This window comes from Phyllobates terribilis, unplaced genomic scaffold, assembly GCF_046119375.1.
Source record: "Phyllobates terribilis strain yellow unplaced genomic scaffold, ASM4611937v1 Scaffold_3__8_contigs__length_932513732, whole genome shotgun sequence".
Classification (NCBI taxonomy): domain Eukaryota; kingdom Metazoa; phylum Chordata; class Amphibia; order Anura; family Dendrobatidae; genus Phyllobates; species Phyllobates terribilis.
The window spans coordinates 931,678,588-931,691,348 of NW_027362763.1; positions in this window are offsets into that span (position 1 = coordinate 931,678,588).

Sequence of the window (12,761 nt, forward strand, 5' to 3'; positions counted from 1 at the left end):
CATTATTCTGTATGGGGCAATATATGGTGTTCTGTTTTCTGTATGGAGCATTAAATGGGGTCCATTATTCTGTATGGGGCAATATATGTTTTTTTTTTATTCTTTATGGAGCCCTATATAGGTTCTTTATTCTTTATGCAGCATTATACGGGGCCACCTATACTGTATGGGGCATGATATGAGGCCCATTATTCGGTATGGGGCAATATATATGGGCTTCTTTATTCTGTATTTAGAATTATATAGGGTCCATTTTTCTGTATGGAGCATTATATGAGGTCAATTATTCAGTATGAAGCAATATATGGGGTCCATTGTACTGTATGGGGCATTATATGGGACCCATTTTTCGGTTTGGAGCATTATATGGGTTCCATTTTTCCATATGGAACATTATATTGGGCTCATTATTCCGTATGAAGCAATATATGGGTCCCATTTTTCTGTTTGAAGCATTATATGGGGATTATTATTCTATATGGAGCATTATATAAGGCCCATTACTCTGTATGAAGCAATATATGGGGTTCTTTATTCTATTTGGAGTATTATATGAGGCCTATTATTCTATATGGAGCAATATATGGCGTTCATTATTCTATAAGGAGCAATATATGGGGTTCTTTAATCTCTATGAAGTGTTATACAGGGCCCATTGTACTGTATGGGGCATTATATGGGGCCCATTATTTAGTATTGAGCATTATATCGGTTCCATTATTCTGTATGAAGTATTATATTGGGTCCATTATTTTGTATGGAGTATTATATGGGGTCCATTATTCTGTATGGAGCATTATATGGGGCCAATTATTCTATATGGATCAATAAATGAGCCCCATTATTCTGTATGGAGCAATATATGGGGTTCTTTATTCTGTATGGAGCATTATATGGGGCACTTTATTCTGTATGGAGCATTATATGAGGCCCATTTTACTATATGGAGCAATATATGGAGTCCATTTTCTATATGGAGCATTATATGAGGTCCATTGTACTGTATGGGGCATTATATGGGGCCCATTTTTCAGTATGGAGCATTAATTGGGTTCCATTATTCTGTATGGAGCTTTTTTTTGGGCCCATTATTCTTTATGAAGCATTATATGGGTCCATTATTCTGCTTGGAGCATTACATGAGGCCCATTATTCTATATGGAGTATTAAAAAAGACCCATCAATCTGTTTGGAACAATTTGTGGGGTTCATTATTCTGTATGGAGCATTAAATGGGGTCCATTGTACTGTGTAGGGCATTATATTGGGTCCATAATTCGGCATGGAGCATTAAATGGGTTTTATTAGTCTGTATGGAGCTTGATACGCGTCCCATTATTCAGTATTTGGCAATATATGGGGTTCTTTATTCTGTATAGAGCATTATATGGGTTCTTTATACTTTAAGGAGCATTATACGGGTCCCATTATTCTATATGGAGCATTTTATGAGGCCCATTATTCTGTATGGAGCATTATATGTGGTTATTTATTCTATATGGAGCATTATATGGAGTTCTTTATTCTGTATGGAGCATAATATGGGATCCATTGTACTGTATGGTGCATTATATGGGGCCCATTATTTGATATGAAGGATTAAATGGATTCCATTATTCTGTATGGAGTTTTATATTGGGCCCTTTATTCTGTATGAAGCATTACATGAGGCCCATTATTCAGTATGGAGCAATATATGGGGTCCATTGTACTTTACGGGGCATTATATGGGTTCCATTATTCTGTATGGAATATTATATTTTCCCCATTATGCTGCATGGAACAATTTATGGGGTTCTTTATTCTGTTTGTACTATTATACGGTGCCCATTATTCTATATGGAGCATTTTCTGTTCTTTATTTTGTATGGAGCATTATATAGGTCCATTATTCTGTATAGGGTAATGTATGGGGTTCTTTATATGGAATGGAGCATTATATGGGGTACATTATTCTGTATGGAGCATTTATATGATTTGCATTATTCAGTATGTAACAATATATGGGGTTCATTGTGCTGTATGGGGCATTATATGGGACAAATTAATCAGTATGGAACATTATATGGGTACCATTTTTCTGTATGGAGCGTTATATTGGGCTCATTATTCCGTATGAAGCATTATATGGGTCCCATTTTTCTGTTTGAAGCATTATATTGGGACCATTATTCTATATGGAGGATTATATGAGGCCCATTATTCTGTATGGAGCAATATATTGGGTTCTGTATTCTTTTTGGAGTATTATATGAGGCCCATTATTCCATATGGAGCAATATATGGGATTCATTATTCTATAAGGAGCAATATATGGGATACTTTATTCTGTATGGAGTATTATATGGGGCCCATTATTCTACATGAAGCATTATATGAGGAACATTATTCCATATGGGACTATAAATGGGGTTCTTTATTCTGTATGGAGCATTATATGTGATCCATTGTACTGTATGGGGCATTATATGGGGCCCATTATTCTGAATGGGGCAATATATGGGGTTCTTTATTCTGTATAGAGGATTGTATGGGTTCTTTATTCTGTATGGGGACATTATATTGGGCACATTATTCGGCATGGAGCATTAAATGGGTTCCATTATTCTATATGGAGCATTATACGAGGCCCAATATTCTATATGGAGCATTACCTGAGGCCCATTATTGTGTATGGGACAATATATGGGGTTCTTTATTCTGTATGCAGTATTATATTGGGCCCATTATTCAGTGTGGGGCAATATATGGGGTTCTTTATTCTTTATGGAGCATTATATGGTTTCTTTATTCAGTATGGAGCATTACATGGGGTCCATTATTCAGTATGGAGCAATATATGGGGTCCATTGTACTGTATTGAGCATTATATTGGGCTTATTATTCCTTTCTGATTGGAGCATTATATTAGGCCCAATATTCTACATGGAGCATTATATGAGTCCCGTTATGCTATATGGAGCAATATATGGGTTTCTTTATTCTGTATGGAGTATTACACAGAGCCATTATTCTATATGGTGCATTATATGAAGCCCATTATTCTGTATGGAGCAATATGTTGGGTCCATTGAATTTATGTGGGGCCCATTATTCGGTATGGAGCATTATATGGGTTCCATTTTTCTGTATGGAACATTATTTTGGACCCACTATTCTGTATGGAGCATTATATGGGGTCCAATATTCTGTGTGGAGCATTAAATTGGGCCCATTATGCTGTATGGAGCATTATATGGGGCCCATTATTCTATATGGAGAATTACATGAGCCCTATTATTCTGTATGGAGCAATATATGGGGTTCTTTATTCTGAATGTATCATTATATGAGGCCCATTATTCTGTATGGAGCATTATATGAGGCCCATTATTCTGTGTGGATCAATATGTGCGGTCAATTATGCTGTATGGAGCATTATATGGGGTCCATTGTACTGTATGAGGCAATTTATGGGGCCCATTATTCTAAATGGAGCTTTATATGGGGCCCATTATTCTGTATGGGGCAATATATGGGATTCTTTATTCTCTATGGAGCATTATATGTTATCCATTGTACTGTATGGGGCATTATATGGGGCCCATTATTCTGAATGGGGCAATATATGGGGTTCTTTATTCTGTGCAGAGCATTGTATGGGTTCTTTATTCTGTATGGAGCATTATATGGATCCCATTATTCTAAATGGAGCATTATATGGGGCCCATTATTCTGTATGGGGCAATATATGGGGTTCTTTATTCTGTATAGAGCATGATACGGGGCCCATTATTCTGTATGGAGCAATATATGGGGTTCTTTATTCTGTATGGAGCATTACACGGGGCCTATTATTCTATATGGTGCATTATATGAAGCCCATTATTCTCTATGGAGCGATATGTTGGGTCAATTGTACTTTAAGGGGCAGTATACGGGGCCCATAATTCGGTATGGAGCATTATATGGGTTCCATTTTTCTGCATGGAACATTATTTTGGGCCCACTATTCTCTATGGAGCATTATATGGGGTCCAATATTCTATGTGGAGCATTATATTGGGCCCATTATGCTGTATGGAGCAATATATGGGGTTCTTTATTCTGAATGTATCATTATATGAGGCCCATTATTCTGTATGGAGCATTATATGAGGCCCATTATTCTGTGTGGATCAATATGTGGGGTCCATTATTCTGTTTGAAGCATTATATGGGTTCCATTGTACTGTATGAGGCATTATATGAGGCCCATTATTGGATATGGAGCATTAAATGGGTTCTATTATTCTGTATGGAGCATTATATGGGTCCATTATTCTGTTTGGAGCATTATATGGGGATCATTATTCTATATGGAGCATTATGTGAGGCACATTATTCTGCATGGGGCAATATATGTGGTTCTTTATTCTATATGGAGCATTATATGGGGTCCATTATTCTGTTTGAAGCATTATATGATGTCCATTATTCTGTATGGAGAATTATATGTGGTCCATTATTCTGTATGGAGCTTTATATTGGGCCTATTATTCTATATGAAGAATTATATGCGGCCCATTATTCTGCATGGAGCATTATATGGGTCCAATTATTCTGTTTGGTACATTATATGGAACCCATTATTCTGTATGGAGCAATATATGGGGTTAATTATTCTCTATGGAGCTTTATATTGGGCCTATTATTCTATATGAAGCATTATACGTTTCCATTATTATGTTTGGAGCATTATATGTGGCCCATTATTCTGTATGGAGCAATATATGAGGTCCATTATTCTGTATCGAGCAATATATTGTGTACATTATTCTGTAAGAAGCATTATATTGGTCCATTATTCTTTTTGGAGCATTATATTGTGCTCATTATTCTATATGGAGCATTATATGAGGCCCATTATACTGTATGGGGCAATATATGGGGTCCATTATTCTGTATGGAGCAATATATGGGGTACATTATACTTTACCGGGCATTATATGGGGCCCATTATTCGGTATGGAGAATTAAATGGGTTCCATTATTCTGTATGGATCTTTATATTGTGCTCATTATTCTGTATGAAGCATTATATGGGTCCATTATTCTGTTTGGCGCATTATAAGGGGACCATTAATCTATATGTAGCATTATATGAGGCAAATTATTCTGTATGAAGTATTATATGCGTCCATTGTTCAATATGGGGCATTATATGGGGCCCTTTATATGGCATGGAGCATTAAATGGATTCCATTATTTTGTATGGAGCTTTATTTTCGGCGCATTACTCTATATGAAGCATTATATGGGGCCCATTGTTCGGTATGGAGCAATATATGGGATCTTTATTCTGTATTTAGCGTTATACTGGGCCCATTATTCTATATGGAGTATTATATGAGGCCCATTATTCTGTATGGAGCAATATATGTGGTCTATTGTCCATTACGGTGCATTATATGGGCCCCATTATTCGGCATGGAGCATTATATGGGGACCATTATTCTATATGGAGCATTATATGAGGCCTATTATTCTGTATGGGGAAATATATGGGGTTCTTTATTCTATATGGAGCATTATATGTGGTCCGTTGTACTGTATGGGGCATTATATGGGGCCCATTATTCGGCATGGATCACTAAATGAGTTCCATTATTCTGTTTGGAGCTTTTTATTGGGCCCATTATTCTGTATGAAGCATTATACGAGGCCCATTATTCTGTATGGCGCAATATATGGGGAGCATTGTACTTTACGGGGCATTATATGGTGCCTATTATTCGGTATGGAGCATTAAATAGGTTCCATTATTCTGTTTGGAGCTTTATATTGGGCCCATTATTCTGTATGAAGTATTTTATGGGTCCATTGTACTATATGAGGCATTATATGGCATGGAGCATTAAATGAATTCCATTATTCTCTAGGGAGCTTTGTTTTGGGACAATTACTCTGTATGAAGAAAAAAATGGGGCCCATTATTTGGTTTGGAGCATTATATTGGTTCCATTATTCTGTATGGAACATTATATTGGGTCCCTTATGCTGTATGGAGCAATATATAGGGTACTTTAAACTCTTTGGAGTATTATATGGGGCCCATTAATCTTAATGGAGCATTATCTGAGGACAATTATTCTGTATGGGGCAATATATGGGGTTCTTTTTTCTCTGTGGAGCATTAAATTGGGCGCATTATTCGCCATGGAGCATTATATGGGTACCATTATTCGGTTTGGAGCATTATATGAGGCCCATTATTCTGTATGGAGCATTTTATGGGTTCCATTATTTTGTATGGAGCATTGTATCGGGCCCATTATTCTGTATGGAGCATTATATAGGGTCCATTATTCTGTATAGAGCATTATATGGGGTCCATTTTTCTGTGTGGAGCATTATATGGGGCCTATTATTCTGTATGGAGCAATATATGGGGCCCATTATTCTATATGGAGCATTACATGAGCCCCATTATTCTGTGTGTAGCAATATATGGGGAACTTTATTCTGTATGGAGCATTATGGGTGGCAGATATTCTGTATGAAGAAATATATGAGGCCCATTATTCTGTATGGAGCATTATATGTGGTCCATTGTACTGTATGGGGCATTATATGGGGCCCATTATTTGGTATGAAGCATTAAATTGGTTCCATTAAGCTGTATGTGGCAATACATGGGGCTCTTTATTCTTTATGGAGCATTATATGGTTTTTTTATGCTGTACGCAGCATTATTCGGGGCCGATTGTTCTATATGAAGCATTATTTGAGGCCCATTATTCTGTATGAGGCAATATATGGGGTACTTTATTCTGTATGGAGCATTATATGTGGTCCATTACTCTGTATGGAGCATTATATGAGGTCCATTATTCAGTATGGAGCAATATATGTGGTCCATTGTACTCTATGGGGCATTATATGGGGTTAATTTTTGGTAAGGATCATTTTATTGGGCCTATTATTCTATATGGAGCATTATATGAGACCCATTATTCTGTATAGAGTATTATATGGGGCACATTATTCTATATAGATCATTATATGAGTCCCATTATTCTGCATGGGGCAATATATATGTTTTTTTTATTCTGTCTGGAGCATTATATGAAGTTTATTATTCAGTATGGAGCAATATATGGGGTCCATTATACTGTATTTGGAATTATTTTGAGTCCATTATTCGGTATGGAGCATTATATGGGTTCCATTTTTCTGTAAGGAACATTATGTTGGGCACATTATTCTGTATGGAGCAATATATGGGGTTCTTTATTCTGTTTGGAGTATTATACTGGGCCCATTATTCTATATGGAGCATTGTATGAGGCCCATTATTCTATATGGAGCAATATATGGGGTTCTCTATTCTGTATGGAGCATTATACGGGGCCAATTATTCTATATGGAACATTATGTGAGCCACATTATTCTGTATAGAGCAATGTATGGGATCTATTGTACTTCACGTGGCATTATATGGTGCCCATTATTCGGTATGGAGCATTATATGGGTTCCATTATTCTGTATGGAGCATTTTATTGGGCCCATTTATCCGTATGGAGCATTATATCGGGCCCATTATTCTGTATGGAGCTTTATATTGGGCCTATTATTCTGTATGAAGCATTATATGGTGCACATTATTCTCTTTGGAGCATTATATGGATTCCATTTTTCTGTATGGAACATTATATTGGGCCCATTATGCTGTATTGAGCAATATATGTTTTTTTTTATTCTGTTTGGAGTATTATACGGGGCCTATTATTCTATATGGAGAATTATATGAGGCATATTATTCTATATGGAACAATATATGGAGTTCTTTATTCTGTATGGAGCATTATATCGGGTTCTTTAATCTGAATGGAGCATTATATGAGGCCGATTGTTCTGTATGGGTCAATATATTGGGTATTTTTTCTGTATGGAGCATTATATGGGGTCAATTGTACTGTATGGGGCAATATATGGGCCAATTATTTGGCATTTAGCATTAAATGGGTTCCATTATGCTGTATCGAGCTTTATATTGGGCACATTATTCTGTATGAAGCATTATATGAGGCCCATTATTCTGTATGGAGCAATATATGGGGTCTATTGTACTTTACGGGGCATTATATGGGGACCATTATTCAGTATGAAGCATTATATAAGTACCATTATTCTGTATTGAACATTACATTTTGCCCATTATGCCGCATGGAGCAATATATGGGGTTCTTTATTCTGTTTGTAGTATTATACGGGGCCGATTATTCTATATGGAGCATTATCTGAAGCCCATTATTCTGTATCTGGTTATTTATGGTGTTCTGTATTCTTTATAGAGCATTATATGGGGTCTATTATTCTGTATGGGGCAATATATGGGGTTCTTTATTCTTTATGAAGCACTATATGGGTTCTTTATTCTATATGGCGCATTATACGGCGCCCATTATTCTGCATGGAGCATTAAAGGAGTCCCATTAGTCTGTATAGGACAATATATATGGGGTTCTTTATTTTGTATTTAGTATTATATGTGGTCCATTGTACTGTATGTGGCATTATATGCGTTCAATTTTTTGTATGGAGCATCATATGGGTCCCAGTTTTCTGTATGGAGCATTATATGGGGCCCATTATTCTATAAGGAATATTATATGAGGCTCATTATTCTGTATGGAGCAATATATGGGGTTCTCTATTCTGTATGGAGCATGAAACTAGGCCAATTATTCTATATGGATCATTATATGAGCCACATTATTCTGTATGGAGCAATATATGGGATCTATTGTACTTTACGGGGCATTATATGGGACCCATTATAAGGTATGGAGCTTTATATGGGGTTTATTATTCTATATGGAACTCTAAATGAGTCCCATTATTCTCTATGAAGCAATAAATGGGGTTCTTTATTCTGTATGGAGAATTATATGGGGCACATTATTCTGTATGGAGCATTATATGGCGCCCATTATTCGTTATGGAGCATTAAATGGGTTCTATCATTCTCTATGGAGCCTTCTATTGGGCCCATTATTCTGTGTGAAGCATTATATGGGTCCATTATTGTGTTTGGAGCATTATATGGAGCTCATCATTCTACATGGAGCATTATATGAAGCCCATTATTCTGTTTTGAGCAATATATGAGGTTCTTTATTCTGTATGGAGCATTATATGGGGTCTACTTTACTCTATGGGGCATTATATGGGGCCCATTATTCGGCATGGAGCATTAAATGGGTTCCATTATTCTGTATGGAGAATTATATGTGGCCTATTATTCTGTTTGGAGCAATATATGGGGTTCTTTATTCTGTATGGAGCATTATATGGGGCCCATTATTCTACATGGAGCATTATATGAAGCCCATTATTCTGTATGGAGCAATATATGGGGTACATTGTACTTTACGGGGCATTATATGGGGTCCATTATTCGGTATGGCGCATTATATGGGTTCCATTTTTCTTTATGGAGCATTATATTGGGCCCACTATTCTGTATGGAGCATTATATGGGGTCCGATAATCTGTGGAGAACATTATATTATGCCTATTATTCTGTATGGAGCAGTATATGGGGCCCATTATTCTATATGGAGCATTACATGAGCCCCATTATTCTGTATGGAGCACTATCTAGGGTCCATAGTTCTGTAGGAGACATTATATGGGGCCCATTAATTGGTATGGAGCATTATATGGGTACCATTATTCTGTATGGAGCATAATATTGGGCCCATTAATCTATATGGAGCATTAAATGAGCCCCATTATTCTGTATGGAGCATATAAGGGGTTCTTTATTCTGTATGGGGCATTATACGGTACACATTATTCTCTATGGAGCATTATATGAAGCCCATTATTTTGTATGGAGCAATGTATGGGGTCCATTATACTGTATGTAGCATTATATGGGGTCCATTGTACTGTATGGGGCATTATATGGGGCCCATTATTCGGTATGGAGCATTAAATGGGTTCCATTATTTTGCATGGAGCATTATATTGGGACCATTATTCTTTATGAAGCATTTTATGGGTCCAATATTCTGTTTTAAGCATTATAAGGGGCTCATTCTATATATAGCATTATATGAGGCCTATTATTCTGTATGGGGCAATATATGGGGTTCCTTATTCTGTATTGAGCTTTATATGGGGTCCATTGTACTGTATGGGGCATCATATGGGGCCCATTATTCGGCATGGAGCATTAAATGGGTTCAATTATTCTGTATAGAGCATTATACGGGGCCCATTATTCTATATGGAGCATTATATGAGCCCCATTATTCTAAATGGAGCAATATATGGGGCTCATTATTTGGTATGGAGCGTTATATGGGGTCCATTTTTCTGTATGGAGCATTATATCTAGTCCATTGTACTGTATGGGGCATTATATGGGGCCCATTATTCGGTATGGAGCATTAAATGGGTACCATTATTCTGTATGGAGCTTTATATTGGGCCCATTATTCTGTGTGAAGCATTGTATAGGTCCATTATCCTCTTTGGAGCATTATATATGGCCCATTATTCTTTATGGATCATTATATGAGTTCATTATTCTTTATGGAGCATTATATTGGATCCATTGTACTGTATAGGGCATTATATTGGGCCCATAATTTGGCATGGAGCATTAAATGGGTTTTATTATTCTGTATGGAGCATTATATGCGACCTATTATTCTGTATGGAGCATTATATGAAGCCCATTATTCTATATGGGGCAATATATGGGGTTCTTTATTCTGTATGGAGCATTATATGGGTTCCAGTATTCTGAATGGGGCAATATATGGGGTTCTTTATTCTGTTTAGAGCATTGTATGGGTTCTTTATTCTGTATGGAGCATTATACGGGGCCCATTATTCTGTATGGAGCAACATATTGGGTCTATTGTACTTTAAGGGGCTTTATATGGTGACCATTATTCGGCATGGAGCATTAAATTAAATTAAATATATTGGGTTCTTTATTCTGTATGGAGAATTATATGGTGTCCATTGTACTCTATGGGGCATTATATGGGGCACATTATTCGGCATGGAGCATTAAATGAGTTCCATTATTCTGTATGGAGCATTATACGTGGCCCAATATTCTATATGGAGAATTATCTGAAGCCCATTATTCTGTATGGGGCAATATATGGGGTTCTTTATTCTGTATTCAGCATTACATTGGGCCCAATATTCAGTATGGGGCAATATATGGGGTTCTTTATTCTTTATGGAGCATTATATGGGTTCTTCTGTATGGGACATTATACAGGGCCGATTATTCGATATGGAATATTGTATGAGACTCATTATTCTATATGGGGCAATATATGGGGTTCTTTATTCTGTATGGAGCATTAAATGGGTTCATTGTTCTATATGGTGCATTATATGAGGTCCATTATTCAGTATGGAGCAATATATGGGGTCCATTGTACTGTATGAGAAATTATGTGGGGCCCATTATTTGGTATGGAGCATTATGTGGTGTCCATTTTTCTGTATGGAGCATTATATTGGTCTCATTATTCAGTATGGCGCATTAGATGCATCCCAATATTCTGTTTGGAGCATTATATGGGGCCTATTATTCTATATGGAGCATTATATGAGGCCCATTCTGCTATATGGAGCAATATATGGGGTTCTTTTTTCTTTATGAAGTATTACACGGGGCCTTTATTCTATATGGAGAATTATTTCAAGCCCATTATTCTATATAGAGCAATATATGGGGCCCATTATTCGTTATGACGCATTATATGGTTTCCATTATTCTGTATGGAGCATTATATTGGGCCCAATATTCTGTAAGGAGCATTAAATGTGGCCCAATTGTATGGAGCATTGTATGGGTCCCATTATTCTATATGGAGCATTAAATAAGCCCCATTATTCTGCATAGTGAATTATATGGTGTCCATTTTTCTGTGTGGAGTATTATATGGAGTCCATTGTACTGTATGGGGCATTATATGGGGCCCATTATTTGGTATGGAGCATTAAATGGGTACCATTATTCTGAATTGAGCTTTATATTGGGCCCATTATTCTGTATGTAGCATTATATAGGTCCATTATTCTCTTTGGAGCATTATATATGACACATTATTCTTTGTGGAGCATTATATGGGTCCATTATTCTGTATGGAGCATTATATGGGGTCCATTGTACTGTATAGGGCATTATATTGTGCCCATAATTCGGCATGGAGCATTAAATGGGTTTCATTATTCTGTATGGAGCATTGTATGGTACCGATTATTCTATGTGGAGCATTATTTGAAGCCCATTATTCTGAATGGGGCAATATATGGGGTGCTTTATTCTGTATGGAGCATTATATGGGTTCCATTATTCTGAATGGGTCAATATATGGGGTTCTTTTTTCTGTGTACAGCATTGTATGGGTTATTTATTCTGTATAGAGCATTATATGGGGCCCATTATTCTAAATGGAACATTATATGAGGCCCAATAATCTTTACGAAGCAATATATGGCGTCCATTTACTTTACGGGGCATTATATGGGGCCCATTATTCGGTAAGGAGCTTTATATGGGTTCCATTATTCTGCATGGAAGATTATATTGGGCCCATTATTCAATATGGAGCATTATATGAGGCCCATTATTCTGTATGGGGCAATATATGGTGTTCTTTATTCTGTATGGAGCATTATATGGGGTCCATTATTCTGTATGTTGCATTATATGAGGTTCATTATTCAGTATGGAGCAATATATGGGGTCCACTGT